The sequence below is a fragment of the Hyla sarda genome, unplaced genomic scaffold, assembly GCF_029499605.1.
Source record: "Hyla sarda isolate aHylSar1 unplaced genomic scaffold, aHylSar1.hap1 scaffold_1368, whole genome shotgun sequence".
Lineage (NCBI taxonomy): Eukaryota > Metazoa > Chordata > Amphibia > Anura > Hylidae > Hyla > Hyla sarda.
Window position 1 is genome coordinate 26072 of NW_026607996.1, and position 20779 is coordinate 46850.

A 20779-nucleotide genomic window follows, 5' to 3' on the forward strand; every position below is an offset into this window, starting at 1 on the left:
CCTTAGAAAATTATCCCCCAGTGTCTCCATCTGCTGGCGGTATTGAATAAGCATTGCTGCACTGATGGGGTATGCATTAGACGAAAAAAAAGAAGAAAAAGAAGAATAATACGCCCAGAAAAGAGGCGAAAAGGAGAAAAACGTAAAAAAACGTGAAAAAAAAGTAAGAGGAAGAGAAGGGAAAAAAAGGTGGAAATGGGTTTAAAAGTGATTTCGGCGGAGAAATATATATATATATATATATATATATATATATATATATATATATATATATATATATGCGCACACACACATATAGATATAAACGTATTCTCCGTTGAGATATTGCAGCCGCTGCTGTGTCCAGGCCCAGGAGCCTTAGCACTGTGCTGTGATGTCACTCAATACCACTGACATCACTAGGTGTAAACAACATCTCTCCTTTGCTGTGTATGTGACTATGGAGCTGTTTGGTGATGTCGTCTATTACGGCCTTCATAGAAGCAACAGGAGATTGTTGCATCCATCTTGAACCCTCAGAACTACAGTGCTATGATGTCACTCACTTCCACAGGCCTTGCAGAGTGTAAACAACAACAACCCAGCTTTGTTGTGTATGTAACCAAAGGGATTTGTGATGTCACCTAGAACCTTCACAGCAGCGACAGCTTTATGAGGAGCATCAGCACTGCTCTGCCTGAGCAGAACCATCACCGCCATAGGTTGTCAAATAACCCGGATTTAACCCACACAGGTAAGTCCAATGGGGTGCAGGCATGTCCTCTATGCTTACAGCTTCCCGTGGGTGTTGGTTTGATACCGTTTGGGGACAGCCAAGGAGGCATCTGCAGGCAACAAAGGTAGGTGTGTGCTTGTGTGTGTGTTTCCTATGCAGATCCTAAGCCCAGTGTCACATGCAAGTAGGAGGAGTAAGAAGGGTTCCTGGCAAATCCGGGTTATGGATTGCATTTAAAAAGGCCCCGTGGGAGTGCAATGGGCCCCTGTCTTGCTGCTTAGCAATAATGGTATGGGTTTAGGTTCTGCTGTGTGTACTGGTGGTTGACTGCCCCCCAGCCCAGAGTGTGCATGGAAAATTGTCTGGCAGCCTCCCTGACAGCAAGCAGTGATAGTGCCCATGAAGGGGACCTTGTTGGGCCCGCCCCTTTCACGGTTATCGCTTCTCGGCCTTTTGGCTAAGATCAAGTGTAGTATCTGTTCTTATCAGTTTAATATCTGATACGTCCCCTATCTGGGGACCATATATTAAATGGATTTTTGAGAACGGGGGCCGATTTCGAAGCTTGCTTCCGTCGCCCTATGCATTGACCCGATATGGCAGTATCTTCGGGTACAGTGCACCACCCCCTTACAGGGTTAAAAAGAAAGATTCCTACTTTCATTGCTACCTGCTTGCTGGCTAGCCAGCTAGCCAGCCCTGTGGGCCTTGCTGCTGCTGCAGCCAAAAAACAAAAGGTGGTGCTGCTGCTGCTTCTGCTGCTTCTGCTTCTGCTGCTTCTGCTTCTGCTTGTGTCTGGCCCCTGTTGGAGCGTCCAGGCACAGGACTTCTGCTGCTGCTGACTAAATGGCCTCCTTAATTGGATCATTTGAGTAGCCAGCACACCTGTGCAGGTAGGGCATGACATGATAGGCAGCTGCCTTGATAGCGGGTGGGTGCTGAATGTTCCTAATTGACAAAATAAGATTAATGCTTATGAAGAAATATAAAATCTCATCCCTTCCCCAATATCGCGCCACACCCCTACCCCTTAATTCCCTGGTTGAACGTGATGGACATATGTCTTTTTTCGACCGTACTAACTATGTAACTATGTAACATAACATGGGGGGGGGGGGGGTCTCCTGGCTGTTCACACAGGTGTGTCATTGCTGTACATTGACCATGCATTGCTTCTGTGGTATTGCAAAGGCAAAGACAAATGCTTCCAGCCATCCATTGCACTAATGGATTGGTCATCAGCTGGCTGTCTATGTCCCGCATCAATATAGACCAAAGTACAGAGGGTTAGGCTATGCTATTGTGCACCTACCTGATGCATCAGAAGGTGCGAGGCCCTTGCTAAATTCTGTGCACAGACTTTGAGATCTATGCTTTAGACTGTATCTAAACCTGCTCCAACATGGACTGACATTCTGGCCTACTTTCAGCCGATGCGACTTGTCTGTCGCTGAACAGTCGCTTTTTATGTATTCAGCACCTATGTATAATGTTGTAAAAATGCTCTAGAAGCTAAAGTCGCAGAAATGTCACACATATTTGGCCTGCAACTTTCTGTGCGACAAATTCAGACAGGAAAAATCAGTATAAATCCTTAGAAAATTATCCCCCAGTGTCTCCATCTGCTGGCGGTATTGAATAAGCATTGCTGCACTGATGGGGTATGCATTAGACGAAAAAAAAGAAGAAAAAGAAGAATAATACGCCCAGAAAAGAGGCGAAAAGGAGAAAAACGTAAAAAAACGTGAAAAAAAAGTAAGAGGAAGAGAAGGGAAAAAAAGGTGGAAATGGGTTTAAAAGTGATTTCGGCGGAGAAATATATATATATATATATATATATATATATATATATATATATATATATATGCGCACACACACATATAGATATAAACGTATTCTCCGTTGAGATATTGCAGCCGCTGCTGTGTCCAGGCCCAGGAGCCTTAGCACTGTGCTGTGATGTCACTCAATACCACTGACATCACTAGGTGTAAACAACATCTCTCCTTTGCTGTGTATGTGACTATGGAGCTGTTTGGTGATGTCGTCTATTACGGCCTTCATAGAAGCAACAGGAGATTGTTGCATCCATCTTGAACCCTCAGAACTACAGTGCTATGATGTCACTCACTTCCACAGGCCTTGCAGAGTGTAAACAACAACAACCCAGCTTTGTTGTGTATGTAACCAAAGGGATTTGTGATGTCACCTAGAACCTTCACAGCAGCGACAGCTTTATGAGGAGCATCAGCACTGCTCTGCCTGAGCAGAACCATCACCGCCATAGGTTGTCAAATAACCCGGATTTAACCCACACAGGTAAGTCCAATGGGGTGCAGGCATGTCCTCTATGCTTACAGCTTCCCGTGGGTGTTGGTTTGATACCGTTTGGGGACAGCCAAGGAGGCATCTGCAGGCAACAAAGGTAGGTGTGTGCTTGTGTGTGTGTTTCCTATGCAGATCCTAAGCCCAGTGTCACATGCAAGTAGGAGGAGTAAGAAGGGTTCCTGGCAAATCCGGGTTATGGATTGCATTTAAAAAGGCCCCGTGGGAGTGCAATGGGCCCCTGTCTTGCTGCTTAGCAATAATGGTATGGGTTTAGGTTCTGCTGTGTGTACTGGTGGTTGACTGCCCCCCAGCCCAGAGTGTGCATGGAAAATTGTCTGGCAGCCTCCCTGACAGCAAGCAGTGATAGTGCCCATGAAGGGGACCTTGTTGGGCCCGCCCCTTTCACGGTTATCGCTTCTCGGCCTTTTGGCTAAGATCAAGTGTAGTATCTGTTCTTATCAGTTTAATATCTGATACGTCCCCTATCTGGGGACCATATATTAAATGGATTTTTGAGAACGGGGGCCGATTTCGAAGCTTGCTTCCGTCGCCCTATGCATTGACCCGATATGGCAGTATCTTCGGGTACAGTGCACCACCCCCTTACAGGGTTAAAAAGAAAGATTCCTACTTTCATTGCTACCTGCTTGCTGGCTAGCCAGCTAGCCAGCCCTGTGGGCCTTGCTGCTGCTGCAGCCAAAAAACAAAAGGTGGTGCTGCTGCTGCTTCTGCTGCTTCTGCTTCTGCTTGTGTCTGGCCCCTGTTGGAGCGTCCAGGCACAGGACTTCTGCTGCTGCTGACTAAATGGCCTCCTTAATTGGATCATTTGAGTAGCCAGCACACCTGTGCAGGTAGGGCATGACATGATAGGCAGCTGCCTTGATAGCGGGTGGGTGCTGAATGTTCCTAATTGACAAAATAAGATTAATGCTTATGAAGAAATATAAAATCTCATCCCTTCCCCAATATCGCGCCACACCCCTACCCCTTAATTCCCTGGTTGAACGTGATGGACATATGTCTTTTTTCGACCGTACTAACTATGTAACTATGTAACATAACATGGGGGGGGGGGGGGTCTCCTGGCTGTTCACACAGGTGTGTCATTGCTGTACATTGACCATGCATTGCTTCTGTGGTATTGCAAAGGCAAAGACAAATGCTTCCAGCCATCCATTGCACTAATGGATTGGTCATCAGCTGGCTGTCTATGTCCCGCATCAATATAGACCAAAGTACAGAGGGTTAGGCTATGCTATTGTGCACCTACCTGATGCATCAGAAGGTGCGAGGCCCTTGCTAAATTCTGTGCACAGACTTTGAGATCTATGCTTTAGACTGTATCTAAACCTGCTCCAACATGGACTGACATTCTGGCCTACTTTCAGCCGATGCGACTTGTCTGTCGCTGAACAGTCGCTTTTTATGTATTCAGCACCTATGTATAATGTTGTAAAAATGCTCTAGAAGCTAAAGTCGCAGAAATGTCACACATATTTGGCCTGCAACTTTCTGTGCGACAAATTCAGACAGGAAAAATCAGTATAAATCCTTAGAAAATTATCCCCCAGTGTCTCCATCTGCTGGCGGTATTGAATAAGCATTGCTGCACTGATGGGGTATGCATTAGACGAAAAAAAAGAAGAAAAAGAAGAATAATACGCCCAGAAAAGAGGCGAAAAGGAGAAAAACGTAAAAAAACGTGAAAAAAAAGTAAGAGGAAGAGAAGGGAAAAAAAGGTGGAAATGGGTTTAAAAGTGATTTCGGCGGAGAAATATATATATATATATATATATATATATATATATATATATGCGCACACACACATATAGATATAAACGTATTCTCCGTTGAGATATTGCAGCCGCTGCTGTGTCCAGGCCCAGGAGCCTTAGCACTGTGCTGTGATGTCACTCAATACCACTGACATCACTAGGTGTAAACAACATCTCTCCTTTGCTGTGTATGTGACTATGGAGCTGTTTGGTGATGTCGTCTATTACGGCCTTCATAGAAGCAACAGGAGATTGTTGCATCCATCTTGAACCCTCAGAACTACAGTGCTATGATGTCACTCACTTCCACAGGCCTTGCAGAGTGTAAACAACAACAACCCAGCTTTGTTGTGTATGTAACCAAAGGGATTTGTGATGTCACCTAGAACCTTCACAGCAGCGACAGCTTTATGAGGAGCATCAGCACTGCTCTGCCTGAGCAGAACCATCACCGCCATAGGTTGTCAAATAACCCGGATTTAACCCACACAGGTAAGTCCAATGGGGTGCAGGCATGTCCTCTATGCTTACAGCTTCCCGTGGGTGTTGGTTTGATACCGTTTGGGGACAGCCAAGGAGGCATCTGCAGGCAACAAAGGTAGGTGTGTGCTTGTGTGTGTGTTTCCTATGCAGATCCTAAGCCCAGTGTCACATGCAAGTAGGAGGAGTAAGAAGGGTTCCTGGCAAATCCGGGTTATGGATTGCATTTAAAAAGGCCCCGTGGGAGTGCAATGGGCCCCTGTCTTGCTGCTTAGCAATAATGGTATGGGTTTAGGTTCTGCTGTGTGTACTGGTGGTTGACTGCCCCCCAGCCCAGAGTGTGCATGGAAAATTGTCTGGCAGCCTCCCTGACAGCAAGCAGTGATAGTGCCCATGAAGGGGACCTTGTTGGGCCCGCCCCTTTCACGGTTATTGCTTCTCGGCCTTTTGGCTAAGATCAAGTGTAGTATCTGTTCTTATCAGTTTAATATCTGATACGTCCCCTATCTGGGGACCATATATTAAATGGATTTTTGAGAACGGGGGCCGATTTCGAAGCTTGCTTCCGTCGCCCTATGCATTGACCCGATATGGCAGTATCTTCGGGTACAGTGCACCACCCCCTTACAGGGTTAAAAAGAAAGATTCCTACTTTCATTGCTACCTGCTTGCTGGCTAGCCAGCTAGCCAGCCCTGTGGGCCTTGCTGCTGCTGCAGCCAAAAAACAAAAGGTGGTGCTGCTGCTGCTTCTGCTGCTTCTGCTTCTGCTTGTGTCTGGCCCCTGTTGGAGCGTCCAGGCACAGGACTTCTGCTGCTGCTGACTAAATGGCCTCCTTAATTGGATCATTTGAGTAGCCAGCACACCTGTGCAGGTAGGGCATGACATGATAGGCAGCTGCCTTGATAGCGGGTGGGTGCTGAATGTTCCTAATTGACAAAATAAGATTAATGCTTATGAAGAAATATAAAATCTCATCCCTTCCCCAATATCGCGCCACACCCCTACCCCTTAATTCCCTGGTTGAACGTGATGGACATATGTCTTTTTTCGACCGTACTAACTATGTAACTATGTAACATAACATGGGGGGGGGGGGGTCTCCTGGCTGTTCACACAGGTGTGTCATTGCTGTACATTGACCATGCATTGCTTCTGTGGTATTGCAAAGGCAAAGACAAATGCTTCCAGCCATCCATTGCACTAATGGATTGGTCATCAGCTGGCTGTCTATGTCCCGCATCAATATAGACCAAAGTACAGAGGGTTAGGCTATGCTATTGTGCACCTACCTGATGCATCAGAAGGTGCGAGGCCCTTGCTAAATTCTGTGCACAGACTTTGAGATCTATGCTTTAGACTGTATCTAAACCTGCTCCAACATGGACTGACATTCTGGCCTACTTTCAGCCGATGCGACTTGTCTGTCGCTGAACAGTCGCTTTTTATGTATTTAGCACCTATGTATAATGTTGTAAAAATGCTCTAGAAGCTAAAGTCGCAGAAATGTCACACATATTTGGCCTGCAACTTTCTGTGCGACAAATTCAGACAGGAAAAATCAGTATAAATCCTTAGAAAATTATCCCCCAGTGTCTCCATCTGCTGGCGGTATTGAATAAGCATTGCTGCACTGATGGGGTATGCATTAGACGAAAAAAAAGAAGAAAAAGAAGAATAATACGCCCAGAAAAGAGGCGAAAAGGAGAAAAACGTAAAAAAACGTGAAAAAAAAGTAAGAGGAAGAGAAGGGAAAAAAAGGTGGAAATGGGTTTAAAAGTGATTTCGGCGGAGAAATATATATATATATATATATATATATATATATATATATATATATATATATATATGCGCACACACACATATAGATATAAACGTATTCTCCGTTGAGATATTGCAGCCGCTGCTGTGTCCAGGCCCAGGAGCCTTAGCACTGTGCTGTGATGTCACTCAATACCACTGACATCACTAGGTGTAAACAACATCTCTCCTTTGCTGTGTATGTGACTATGGAGCTGTTTGGTGATGTCGTCTATTACGGCCTTCATAGAAGCAACAGGAGATTGTTGCATCCATCTTGAACCCTCAGAACTACAGTGCTATGATGTCACTCACTTCCACAGGCCTTGCAGAGTGTAAACAACAACAACCCAGCTTTGTTGTGTATGTAACCAAAGGGATTTGTGATGTCACCTAGAACCTTCACAGCAGCGACAGCTTTATGAGGAGCATCAGCACTGCTCTGCCTGAGCAGAACCATCACCGCCATAGGTTGTCAAATAACCCGGATTTAACCCACACAGGTAAGTCCAATGGGGTGCAGGCATGTCCTCTATGCTTACAGCTTCCCGTGGGTGTTGGTTTGATACCGTTTGGGGACAGCCAAGGAGGCATCTGCAGGCAACAAAGGTAGGTGTGTGCTTGTGTGTGTGTTTCCTATGCAGATCCTAAGCCCAGTGTCACATGCAAGTAGGAGGAGTAAGAAGGGTTCCTGGCAAATCCGGGTTATGGATTGCATTTAAAAAGGCCCCGTGGGAGTGCAATGGGCCCCTGTCTTGCTGCTTAGCAATAATGGTATGGGTTTAGGTTCTGCTGTGTGTACTGGTGGTTGACTGCCCCCCAGCCCAGAGTGTGCATGGAAAATTGTCTGGCAGCCTCCCTGACAGCAAGCAGTGATAGTGCCCATGAAGGGGACCTTGTTGGGCCCGCCCCTTTCACGGTTATCGCTTCTCGGCCTTTTGGCTAAGATCAAGTGTAGTATCTGTTCTTATCAGTTTAATATCTGATACGTCCCCTATCTGGGGACCATATATTAAATGGATTTTTGAGAACGGGGGCCGATTTCGAAGCTTGCTTCCGTCGCCCTATGCATTGACCCGATATGGCAGTATCTTCGGGTACAGTGCACCACCCCCTTACAGGGTTAAAAAGAAAGATTCCTACTTTCATTGCTACCTGCTTGCTGGCTAGCCAGCTAGCCAGCCCTGTGGGCCTTGCTGCTGCTGCAGCCAAAAAACAAAAGGTGGTGCTGCTGCTGCTTCTGCTGCTTCTGCTTCTGCTTGTGTCTGGCCCCTGTTGGAGCGTCCAGGCACAGGACTTCTGCTGCTGCTGACTAAATGGCCTCCTTAATTGGATCATTTGAGTAGCCAGCACACCTGTGCAGGTAGGGCATGACATGATAGGCAGCTGCCTTGATAGCGGGTGGGTGCTGAATGTTCCTAATTGACAAAATAAGATTATATATATATATATGCGCACACACACATATAGATATAAACGTATTCTCCGTTGAGATATTGCAGCCGCTGCTGTGTCCAGGCCCAGGAGCCTTAGCACTGTGCTGTGATGTCACTCAATACCACTGACATCACTAGGTGTAAACAACATCTCTCCTTTGCTGTGTATGTGACTATGGAGCTGTTTGGTGATGTCGTCTATTACGGCCTTCATAGAAGCAACAGGAGATTGTTGCATCCATCTTGAACCCTCAGAACTACAGTGCTATGATGTCACTCACTTCCACAGGCCTTGCAGAGTGTAAACAACAACAACCCAGCTTTGTTGTGTATGTAACCAAAGGGATTTGTGATGTCACCTAGAACCTTCACAGCAGCGACAGCTTTATGAGGAGCATCAGCACTGCTCTGCCTGAGCAGAACCATCACCGCCATAGGTTGTCAAATAACCCGGATTTAACCCACACAGGTAAGTCCAATGGGGTGCAGGCATGTCCTCTATGCTTACAGCTTCCCGTGGGTGTTGGTTTGATACCGTTTGGGGACAGCCAAGGAGGCATCTGCAGGCAACAAAGGTAGGTGTGTGCTTGTGTGTGTGTTTCCTATGCAGATCCTAAGCCCAGTGTCACATGCAAGTAGGAGGAGTAAGAAGGGTTCCTGGCAAATCCGGGTTATGGATTGCATTTAAAAAGGCCCCGTGGGAGTGCAATGGGCCCCTGTCTTGCTGCTTAGCAATAATGGTATGGGTTTAGGTTCTGCTGTGTGTACTGGTGGTTGACTGCCCCCCAGCCCAGAGTGTGCATGGAAAATTGTCTGGCAGCCTCCCTGACAGCAAGCAGTGATAGTGCCCATGAAGGGGACCTTGTTGGGCCCGCCCCTTTCACGGTTATCGCTTCTCGGCCTTTTGGCTAAGATCAAGTGTAGTATCTGTTCTTATCAGTTTAATATCTGATACGTCCCCTATCTGGGGACCATATATTAAATGGATTTTTGAGAACGGGGGCCGATTTCGAAGCTTGCTTCCGTCGCCCTATGCATTGACCCGATATGGCAGTATCTTCGGGTACAGTGCACCACCCCCTTACAGGGTTAAAAAGAAAGATTCCTACTTTCATTGCTACCTGCTTGCTGGCTAGCCAGCTAGCCAGCCCTGTGGGCCTTGCTGCTGCTGCAGCCAAAAAACAAAAGGTGGTGCTGCTGCTGCTTCTGCTGCTTCTGCTTCTGCTTGTGTCTGGCCCCTGTTGGAGCGTCCAGGCACAGGACTTCTGCTGCTGCTGACTAAATGGCCTCCTTAATTGGATCATTTGAGTAGCCAGCACACCTGTGCAGGTAGGGCATGACATGATAGGCAGCTGCCTTGATAGCGGGTGGGTGCTGAATGTTCCTAATTGACAAAATAAGATTAATGCTTATGAAGAAATATAAAATCTCATCCCTTCCCCAATATCGCGCCACACCCCTACCCCTTAATTCCCTGGTTGAACGTGATGGACATATGTCTTTTTTCGACCGTACTAACTATGTAACTATGTAACATAACATGGGGGGGGGGGGGGTCTCCTGGCTGTTCACACAGGTGTGTCATTGCTGTACATTGACCATGCATTGCTTCTGTGGTATTGCAAAGGCAAAGACAAATGCTTCCAGCCATCCATTGCACTAATGGATTGGTCATCAGCTGGCTGTCTATGTCCCGCATCAATATAGACCAAAGTACAGAGGGTTAGGCTATGCTATTGTGCACCTACCTGATGCATCAGAAGGTGCGAGGCCCTTGCTAAATTCTGTGCACAGACTTTGAGATCTATGCTTTAGACTGTATCTAAACCTGCTCCAACATGGACTGACATTCTGGCCTACTTTCAGCCGATGCGACTTGTCTGTCGCTGAACAGTCGCTTTTTATGTATTCAGCACCTATGTATAATGTTGTAAAAATGCTCTAGAAGCTAAAGTCGCAGAAATGTCACACATATTTGGCCTGCAACTTTCTGTGCGACAAATTCAGACAGGAAAAATCAGTATAAATCCTTAGAAAATTATCCCCCAGTGTCTCCATCTGCTGGCGGTATTGAATAAGCATTGCTGCACTGATGGGGTATGCATTAGACGAAAAAAAAGAAGAAAAAGAAGAATAATACGCCCAGAAAAGAGGCGAAAAGGAGAAAAACGTAAAAAAACGTGAAAAAAAAGTAAGAGGAAGAGAAGGGAAAAAAAGGTGGAAATGGGTTTAAAAGTGATTTCGGCGGAGAAATATATATATATATATATATATATATATATATATATATATATATATGCGCACACACACATATAGATATAAACGTATTCTCCGTTGAGATATTGCAGCCGCTGCTGTGTCCAGGCCCAGGAGCCTTAGCACTGTGCTGTGATGTCACTCAATACCACTGACATCACTAGGTGTAAACAACATCTCTCCTTTGCTGTGTATGTGACTATGGAGCTGTTTGGTGATGTCGTCTATTACGGCCTTCATAGAAGCAACAGGAGATTGTTGCATCCATCTTGAACCCTCAGAACTACAGTGCTATGATGTCACTCACTTCCACAGGCCTTGCAGAGTGTAAACAACAACAACCCAGCTTTGTTGTGTATGTAACCAAAGGGATTTGTGATGTCACCTAGAACCTTCACAGCAGCGACAGCTTTATGAGGAGCATCAGCACTGCTCTGCCTGAGCAGAACCATCACCGCCATAGGTTGTCAAATAACCCGGATTTAACCCACACAGGTAAGTCCAATGGGGTGCAGGCATGTCCTCTATGCTTACAGCTTCCCGTGGGTGTTGGTTTGATACCGTTTGGGGACAGCCAAGGAGGCATCTGCAGGCAACAAAGGTAGGTGTGTGCTTGTGTGTGTGTTTCCTATGCAGATCCTAAGCCCAGTGTCACATGCAAGTAGGAGGAGTAAGAAGGGTTCCTGGCAAATCCGGGTTATGGATTGCATTTAAAAAGGCCCCGTGGGAGTGCAATGGGCCCCTGTCTTGCTGCTTAGCAATAATGGTATGGGTTTAGGTTCTGCTGTGTGTACTGGTGGTTGACTGCCCCCCAGCCCAGAGTGTGCATGGAAAATTGTCTGGCAGCCTCCCTGACAGCAAGCAGTGATAGTGCCCATGAAGGGGACCTTGTTGGGCCCGCCCCTTTCACGGTTATCGCTTCTCGGCCTTTTGGCTAAGATCAAGTGTAGTATCTGTTCTTATCAGTTTAATATCTGATACGTCCCCTATCTGGGGACCATATATTAAATGGATTTTTGAGAACGGGGGCCGATTTCGAAGCTTGCTTCCGTCGCCCTATGCATTGACCCGATATGGCAGTATCTTCGGGTACAGTGCACCACCCCCTTACAGGGTTAAAAAGAAAGATTCCTACTTTCATTGCTACCTGCTTGCTGGCTAGCCAGCTAGCCAGCCCTGTGGGCCTTGCTGCTGCTGCAGCCAAAAAACAAAAGGTGGTGCTGCTGCTGCTTCTGCTGCTTCTGCTTCTGCTTGTGTCTGGCCCCTGTTGGAGCGTCCAGGCACAGGACTTCTGCTGCTGCTGACTAAATGGCCTCCTTAATTGGATCATTTGAGTAGCCAGCACACCTGTGCAGGTAGGGCATGACATGATAGGCAGCTGCCTTGATAGCGGGTGGGTGCTGAATGTTCCTAATTGACAAAATAAGATTAATGCTTATGAAGAAATATAAAATCTCATCCCTTCCCCAATATCGCGCCACACCCCTACCCCTTAATTCCCTGGTTGAACGTGATGGACATATGTCTTTTTTCGACCGTACTAACTATGTAACTATGTAACATAACATGGGGGGGGGGGGGTCTCCTGGCTGTTCACACAGGTGTGTCATTGCTGTACATTGACCATGCATTGCTTCTGTGGTATTGCAAAGGCAAAGACAAATGCTTCCAGCCATCCATTGCACTAATGGATTGGTCATCAGCTGGCTGTCTATGTCCCGCATCAATATAGACCAAAGTACAGAGGGTTAGGCTATGCTATTGTGCACCTACCTGATGCATCAGAAGGTGCGAGGCCCTTGCTAAATTCTGTGCACAGACTTTGAGATCTATGCTTTAGACTGTATCTAAACCTGCTCCAACATGGACTGACATTCTGGCCTACTTTCAGCCGATGCGACTTGTCTGTCGCTGAACAGTCGCTTTTTATGTATTCAGCACCTATGTATAATGTTGTAAAAATGCTCTAGAAGCTAAAGTCGCAGAAATGTCACACATATTTGGCCTGCAACTTTCTGTGCGACAAATTCAGACAGGAAAAATCAGTATAAATCCTTAGAAAATTATCCCCCAGTGTCTCCATCTGCTGGCGGTATTGAATAAGCATTGCTGCACTGATGGGGTATGCATTAGACGAAAAAAAAGAAGAAAAAGAAGAATAATACGCCCAGAAAAGAGGCGAAAAGGAGAAAAACGTAAAAAAACGTGAAAAAAAAGTAAGAGGAAGAGAAGGGAAAAAAAGGTGGAAATGGGTTTAAAAGTGATTTCGGCGGAGAAATATATATATATATATATATATATATATATATATATACATATATATGCGCACACACACATATAGATATAAACGTATTCTCCGTTGAGATATTGCAGCCGCTGCTGTGTCCAGGCCCAGGAGCCTTAGCACTGTGCTGTGATGTCACTCAATACCACTGACATCACTAGGTGTAAACAACATCTCTCCTTTGCTGTGTATGTGACTATGGAGCTGTTTGGTGATGTCGTCTATTACGGCCTTCATAGAAGCAACAGGAGATTGTTGCATCCATCTTGAACCCTCAGAACTACAGTGCTATGATGTCACTCACTTCCACAGGCCTTGCAGAGTGTAAACAACAACAACCCAGCTTTGTTGTGTATGTAACCAAAGGGATTTGTGATGTCACCTAGAACCTTCACAGCAGCGACAGCTTTATGAGGAGCATCAGCACTGCTCTGCCTGAGCAGAACCATCACCGCCATAGGTTGTCAAATAACCCGGATTTAACCCACACAGGTAAGTCCAATGGGGTGCAGGCATGTCCTCTATGCTTACAGCTTCCCGTGGGTGTTGGTTTGATACCGTTTGGGGACAGCCAAGGAGGCATCTGCAGGCAACAAAGGTAGGTGTGTGCTTGTGTGTGTGTTTCCTATGCAGATCCTAAGCCCAGTGTCACATGCAAGTAGGAGGAGTAAGAAGGGTTCCTGGCAAATCCGGGTTATGGATTGCATTTAAAAAGGCCCCGTGGGAGTGCAATGGGCCCCTGTCTTGCTGCTTAGCAATAATGGTATGGGTTTAGGTTCTGCTGTGTGTACTGGTGGTTGACTGCCCCCCAGCCCAGAGTGTGCATGGAAAATTGTCTGGCAGCCTCCCTGACAGCAAGCAGTGATAGTGCCCATGAAGGGGACCTTGTTGGGCCCGCCCCTTTCACGGTTATCGCTTCTCGGCCTTTTGGCTAAGATCAAGTGTAGTATCTGTTCTTATCAGTTTAATATCTGATACGTCCCCTATCTGGGGACCATATATTAAATGGATTTTTGAGAACGGGGGCCGATTTCGAAGCTTGCTTCCGTCGCCCTATGCATTGACCCGATATGGCAGTATCTTCGGGTACAGTGCACCACCCCCTTACAGGGTTAAAAAGAAAGATTCCTACTTTCATTGCTACCTGCTTGCTGGCTAGCCAGCTAGCCAGCCCTGTGGGCCTTGCTGCTGCTGCAGCCAAAAAACAAAAGGTGGTGCTGCTGCTGCTTCTGCTGCTTCTGCTTCTGCTTGTGTCTGGCCCCTGTTGGAGCGTCCAGGCACAGGACTTCTGCTGCTGCTGACTAAATGGCCTCCTTAATTGGATCATTTGAGTAGCCAGCACACCTGTGCAGGTAGGGCATGACATGATAGGCAGCTGCCTTGATAGCGGGTGGGTGCTGAATGTTCCTAATTGACAAAATAAGATTAATGCTTATGAAGAAATATAAAATCTCATCCCTTCCCCAATATCGCGCCACACCCCTACCCCTTAATTCCCTGGTTGAACGTGATGGACATATGTCTTTTTTCGACCGTACTAACTATGTAACTATGTAACATAACATGGGGGGGGGGGGGGTCTCCTGGCTGTTCACACAGGTGTGTCATTGCTGTACATTGACCATGCATTGCTTCTGTGGTATTGCAAAGGCAAAGACAAATGCTTCCAGCCATCCATTGCACTAATGGATTGGTCATCAGCTGGCTGTCTATGTCCCGCATCAATATAGACCAAAGTACAGAGGGTTAGGCTATGCTATTGTGCACCTACCTGATGCATCAGAAGGTGCGAGGCCCTTGCTAAATTCTGTGCACAGACTTTGAGATCTATGCTTTAGACTGTATCTAAACCTGCTCCAACATGGACTGACATTCTGGCCTACTTTCAGCCGATGCGACTTGTCTGTCGCTGAACAGTCGCTTTTTATGTATTCAGCACCTATGTATAATGTTGTAAAAATGCTCTAGAAGCTAAAGTCGCAGAAATGTCACACATATTTGGCCTGCAACTTTCTGTGCGACAAATTCAGACAGGAAAAATCAGTATAAATCCTTAGAAAATTATCCCCCAGTGTCTCCATCTGCTGGCGGTATTGAATAAGCATTGCTGCACTGATGGGGTATGCATTAGACGAAAAAAAAGAAGAAAAAGAAGAATAATACGCCCAGAAAAGAGGCGAAAAGGAGAAAAACGTAAAAAAACGTGAAAAAAAAGTAAGAGGAAGAGAAGGGAAAAAAAGGTGGAAATGGGTTTAAAAGTGATTTCGGCGGAGAAATATATATATATATATATATATATATATATATATATATATATATATATGCGCACACACACATATAGATATAAACGTATTCTCCGTTGAGATATTGCAGCCGCTGCTGTGTCCAGGCCCAGGAGCCTTAGCACTGTGCTGTGATGTCACTCAATACCACTGACATCACTAGGTGTAAACAACATCTCTCCTTTGCTGTGTATGTGACTATGGAGCTGTTTGGTGATGTCGTCTATTACGGCCTTCATAGAAGCAACAGGAGATTGTTGCATCCATCTTGAACCCTCAGAACTACAGTGCTATGATGTCACTCACTTCCACAGGCCTTGCAGAGTGTAAACAACAACAACCCAGCTTTGTTGTGTATGTAACCAAAGGGATTTGTGATGTCACCTAGAACCTTCACAGCAGCGACAGCTTTATGAGGAGCATCAGCACTGCTCTGCCTGAGCAGAACCATCACCGCCATAGGTTGTCAAATAACCCGGATTTAACCCACACAGGTAAGTCCAATGGGGTGCAGGCATGTCCTCTATGCTTACAGCTTCCCGTGGGTGTTGGTTTGATACCGTTTGGGGACAGCCAAGGAGGCATCTGCAGGCAACAAAGGTAGGTGTGTGCTTGTGTGTGTGTTTCCTATGCAGATCCTAAGCCCAGTGTCACATGCAAGTAGGAGGAGTAAGAAGGGTTCCTGGCAAATCCGGGTTATGGATTGCATTTAAAAAGGCCCCGTGGGAGTGCAATGGGCCCCTGTCTTGCTGCTTAGCAATAATGGTATGGGTTTAGGTTCTGCTGTGTGTACTGGTGGTTGACTGCCCCCCAGCCCAGAGTGTGCATGGAAAATTGTCTGGCAGCCTCCCTGACAGCAAGCAGTGATAGTGCCCATGAAGGGGACCTTGTTGGGCCCGCCCCTTTCACGGTTATCGCTTCTCGGCCTTTTGGCTAAGATCAAGTGTAGTATCTGTTCTTATCAGTTTAATATCTGATACGTCCCCTATCTGGGGACCATATATTAAATGGATTTTTGAGAACGGGGGCCGATTTCGAAGCTTGCTTCCGTCGCCCTATGCATTGACCCGATATGGCAGTATCTTCGGGTACAGTGCACCACCCCCTTACAGGGTTAAAAAGAAAGATTCCTACTTTCATTGCTACCTGCTTGCTGGCTAGCCAGCTAGCCAGCCCTGTGGGCCTTGCTGCTGCTGCAGCCAAAAAACAAAAGGTGGTGCTGCTGCTGCTTCTGCTGCTTCTGCTTCTGCTTGTGTCTGGCCCCTGTTGGAGCGTCCAGGCACAGGACTTCTGCTGCTGCTGACTAAATGGCCTCCTTAATTGGATCATTTGAGTAGCCAGCACACCTGTGCAGGTAGGGCATGACATGATAGGCAGCTGCCTTGATAGCGGGTGGGTGCTGAATGTTCCTAATTGACAAAATAAGATTAATGCTTATGAAGAAATATAAAATCTCATCCCTTCCCCAATATCGCGCCACACCCCTACCCCTTAATTCCCTGGTTGAACGTGATGGACATATGTCTTTTTTCGACCGTACTAACTATGTAACTATGTAACATAACATGGGGGGGGGGGGGGGTCTCCTGGCTGTTCACACAGGTGTGTCATTGCTGTACATTGACCATGCATTGCTTCTGTGGTATTGCAAAGGCAAAGACAAATGCTTCCAGCCATCCATTGCACTAATGGATTGGTCATCAGCTGGCTGTCTATGTCCCGCATCAATATAGACCAAAGTACAGAGGGTTAGGCTATGCTATTGTGCACCTACCTGATGCATCAGAAGGTGCGAGGCCCTTGCTAAATTCTGTGCACAGACTTTGAGATCTATGCTTTAGACTGTATCTAAACCTGCTCCAACATGGACTGACATTCTGGCCTACTTTCAGCCGATGCGACTTGTCTGTCGCTGAACAGTCGCTTTTTATGTATTCAGCACCTATGTATAATGTTGTAAAAATGCTCTAGAAGCTAAAGTCGCAGAAATGTCACACATATTTGGCCTGCAACTTTCTGTGCGACAAATTCAGACAGGAAAAATCAGTATAAATCCTTAGAAAATTATCCCCCAGTGTCTCCATCTGCTGGCGGTATTGAATAAGCATTGCTGCACTGATGGGGTATGCATTAGACGAAAAAAAAGAAGAAAAAGAAGAATAATACGCCCAGAAAAGAGGCGAAAAGGAGAAAAACGTAAAAAAACGTGAAAAAAAAGTAAGAGGAAGAGAAGGGAAAAAAAGGTGGAAATGGGTTTAAAAGTGATTTCGGCGGAGAAATATATATATATATATATATATATATATATATATATATATATATATATATATGCGCACACACACATATAGATATAAACGTATTCTCCGTTGAGATATTGCAGCCGCTGCTGTGTCCAGGCCCAGGAGCCTTAGCACTGTGCTGTGATGTCACTCAATACCACTGACATCACTAGGTGTAAACAACATCTCTCCTTTGCTGTGTATGTGACTATGGAGCTGTTTGGTGATGTCGTCTATTACGGCCTTCATAGAAGCAACAGGAGATTGTTGCATCCATCTTGAACCCTCAGAACTACAGTGCTATGATGTCACTCACTTCCACAGGCCTTGCAGAGTGTAAACAACAACAACCCAGCTTTGTTGTGTATGTAACCAAAGGGATTTGTGATGTCACCTAGAACCTTCACAGCAGCGACAGCTTTATGAGGAGCATCAGCACTGCTCTGCCTGAGCAGAACCATCACCGCCATAGGTTGTCAAATAACCCGGATTTAACCCACACAGGTAAGTCCAATGGGGTGCAGGCATGTCCTCTATGCTTACAGCTTCCCGTGGGTGTTGGTTTGATACCGTTTGGGGACAGCCAAGGAGGCATCTGCAGGCAACAAAGGTAGGTGTGTGCTTGTGTGTGTGTTTCCTATGCAGATCCTAAGCCCAGTGTCACATGCAAGTAGGAGGAGTAAGAAGGGTTCCTGGCAAATCCGGGTTATGGATTGCATTTAAAAAGGCCCCGTGGGAGTGCAATGGGCCCCTGTCTTGCTGCTTAGCAATAATGGTATGGGTTTAGGTTCTGCTGTGTGTACTGGTGGTTGACTGCCCCCCAGCCCAGAGTGTGCATGGAAAATTGTCTGGCAGCCTCCCTGACAGCAAGCAGTGATAGTGCCCATGAAGGGGACCTTGTTGGGCCCGCCCCTTTCACGGTTATCGCTTCTCGGCCTTTTGGCTAAGATCAAGTGTAGTATCTGTTCTTATCAGTTTAATATCTGATACGTCCCCTATCTGGGGACCATATATTAAATGGATTTTTGAGAACGGGGGCCGATTTCGAAGCTTGCTTCCGTCGCCCTATGCATTGACCCGATATGGCAGTATCTTCGGGTACAGTGCACCACCCCCTTACAGGGTTAAAAAGAAAGATTCCTACTTTCATTGCTACCTGCTTGCTGGCTAGCCAGCTAGCCAGCCCTGTGGGCCTTGCTGCTGCTGCAGCCAAAAAACAAAAGGTGGTGCTGCTGCTGCTTCTGCTGCTTCTGCTTCTGCTTGTGTCTGGCCCCTGTTGGAGCGTCCAGGCACAGGACTTCTGCTGCTGCTGACTAAATGGCCTCCTTAATTGGATCATTTGAGTAGCCAGCACACCTGTGCAGGTAGGGCATGACATGATAGGCAGCTGCCTTGATAGCGGGTGGGTGCTGAATGTTCCTAATTGACAAAATAAGATTAATGCTTATGAAGAAATATAAAATCTCATCCCTTCCCCAATATCGCGCCACACCCCTACCCCTTAATTCCCTGGTTGAACGTGATGGACATATGTCTTTTTTCGACCGTACTAACTATGTAACTATGTAACATAACATGGGGGGGGGGGGGTCTCCTGGCTGTTCACACAGGTGTGTCATTGCTGTACATTGACCATGCATTGCTTCTGTGGTATTGCAAAGGCAAAGACAAATGCTTCCAGCCATCCATTGCACTAATGGATTGGTCATCAGCTGGCTGTCTATGTCCCGCATCAATATAGACCAAAGTACAGAGGGTTAGGCTATGCTATTGTGCACCTACCTGATGCATCAGAAGGTGCGAGGCCCTTGCTAAATTCTGTGCACAGACTTTGAGATCTATGCTTTAGACTGTATCTAAACCTGCTCCAACATGGACTGACATTCTGGCCTACTTTCAGCCGATGCGACTTGTCTGTCGCTGAACAGTCGCTTTTTATGTATTCAGCACCTATGTATAATGTTGTAAAAATGCTCTAGAAGCTAAAGTCGCAGAAATGTCACACATATTTGGCCTGCAACTTTCTGTGCGACAAATTCAGACAGGAAAAATCAGTATAAATCCTTAGAAAATTATCCCCCAGTGTCTCCATCTGCTGGCGGTATTGAATAAGCATTGCTGCACTGATGGGGTATGCATTAGACGAAAAAAAAGAAGAAAAAGAAGAATAATACGCCCAGAAAAGAGGCGAAAAGGAGAAAAACGTAAAAAAACGTGAAAAAAAAGTAAGAGGAAGAGAAGGGAAAAAAAGGTGGAAATGGGTTTAAAAGTGATTTCGGCGGAGAAATATATATATATATATATATATATATATATATATATATATATGCGCACACACACATATAGATATAAACGTATTCTCCGTTGAGATATTGCAGCCGCTGCTGTGTCCAGGCCCAGGAGCCTTAGCACTGTGCTGTGATGTCACTCAATACCACTGACATCACTAGGTGTAAACAACATCTCTCCTTTGCTGTGTATGTGACTATGGAGCTGTTTGGTGATGTCGTCTATTACGGCCTTCATAGAAGCAACAGGAGATTGTTGCATCCATCTTGAACCCTCAGAACTACAGTGCTATGATGTCACTCACTTCCACAGGCCTTGCAGAGTGTAAACAACAACAACCCAGCTTTGTTGTGTATGTAACCAAAGGGATTTGTGATGTCACCTAGAACCTTCACAGCAGCGACAGCTTTATGAGGAGCATCAGCACTGCTCTGCCTGAGCAGAACCATCACCGCCATAGGTTGTCAAATAACCCGGATTTAACCCACACAGGTAAGTCCAATGGGGTGCAGGCATGTCCTCTATGCTTACAGCTTCCCGTGGGTGTTGGTTTGATACCGTTTGGGGACAGCCAAGGAGGCATCTGCAGGCAACAAAGGTAGGTGTGTGCTTGTGTGTGTGTTTCCTATGCAGATCCTAAGCCCAGTGTCACATGCAAGTAGGAGGAGTAAGAAGGGTTCCTGGCAAATCCGGGTTATGGATTGCATTTAAAAAGGCCCCGTGGGAGTGCAATGGGCCCCTGTCTTGCTGCTTAGCAATAATGGTATGGGTTTAGGTTCTGCTGTGTGTACTGGTGGTTGACTGCCCCCCAGCCCAGAGTGTGCATGGAAAATTGTCTGGCAGCCTCCCTGACAGCA

At 46.2% G+C, this 20779-nt stretch overlaps 9 non-coding genes across 9 annotated transcripts; all 9 read left to right on the top strand.

Moving 5' to 3' along the window:
• Positions 1–1152: 1152 nt before the first annotated feature.
• On the top strand, positions 1153–1343 carry LOC130306315 (U2 spliceosomal RNA). The gene has a single exon (XR_008855685.1). It is a non-coding gene; the product is annotated as a U2 spliceosomal RNA (small nuclear RNA).
• Positions 1344–3453: 2110 nt separating this feature from the next.
• Positions 3454–3644, top strand: LOC130306316 (U2 spliceosomal RNA). Its single transcript, XR_008855686.1, has one exon. It is a non-coding gene; the product is annotated as a U2 spliceosomal RNA (small nuclear RNA).
• Positions 3645–5729: 2085 nt separating this feature from the next.
• On the top strand, positions 5730–5920 carry LOC130306340 (U2 spliceosomal RNA). Its single transcript, XR_008855709.1, has one exon. It is a non-coding gene; the product is annotated as a U2 spliceosomal RNA (small nuclear RNA).
• Positions 5921–8018: 2098 nt separating this feature from the next.
• On the top strand, positions 8019–8209 carry LOC130306317 (U2 spliceosomal RNA). The gene has a single exon (XR_008855687.1). It is a non-coding gene; the product is annotated as a U2 spliceosomal RNA (small nuclear RNA).
• Positions 8210–9420: 1211 nt separating this feature from the next.
• LOC130306318 (U2 spliceosomal RNA) lies at positions 9421–9611 on the top strand. The gene has a single exon (XR_008855688.1). It is a non-coding gene; the product is annotated as a U2 spliceosomal RNA (small nuclear RNA).
• A 2091-nt stretch (positions 9612–11702) lies between these two features.
• On the top strand, positions 11703–11893 carry LOC130306319 (U2 spliceosomal RNA). The gene has a single exon (XR_008855689.1). It is a non-coding gene; the product is annotated as a U2 spliceosomal RNA (small nuclear RNA).
• Positions 11894–13983: 2090 nt separating this feature from the next.
• LOC130306320 (U2 spliceosomal RNA) lies at positions 13984–14174 on the top strand. The gene has a single exon (XR_008855690.1). It is a non-coding gene; the product is annotated as a U2 spliceosomal RNA (small nuclear RNA).
• A 2093-nt stretch (positions 14175–16267) lies between these two features.
• Positions 16268–16458, top strand: LOC130306321 (U2 spliceosomal RNA). Its single transcript, XR_008855691.1, has one exon. It is a non-coding gene; the product is annotated as a U2 spliceosomal RNA (small nuclear RNA).
• A 2098-nt stretch (positions 16459–18556) lies between these two features.
• Positions 18557–18747, top strand: LOC130306322 (U2 spliceosomal RNA). Its single transcript, XR_008855692.1, has one exon. It is a non-coding gene; the product is annotated as a U2 spliceosomal RNA (small nuclear RNA).
• The last annotated feature ends 2032 nt before the right edge of the window (positions 18748–20779 follow it).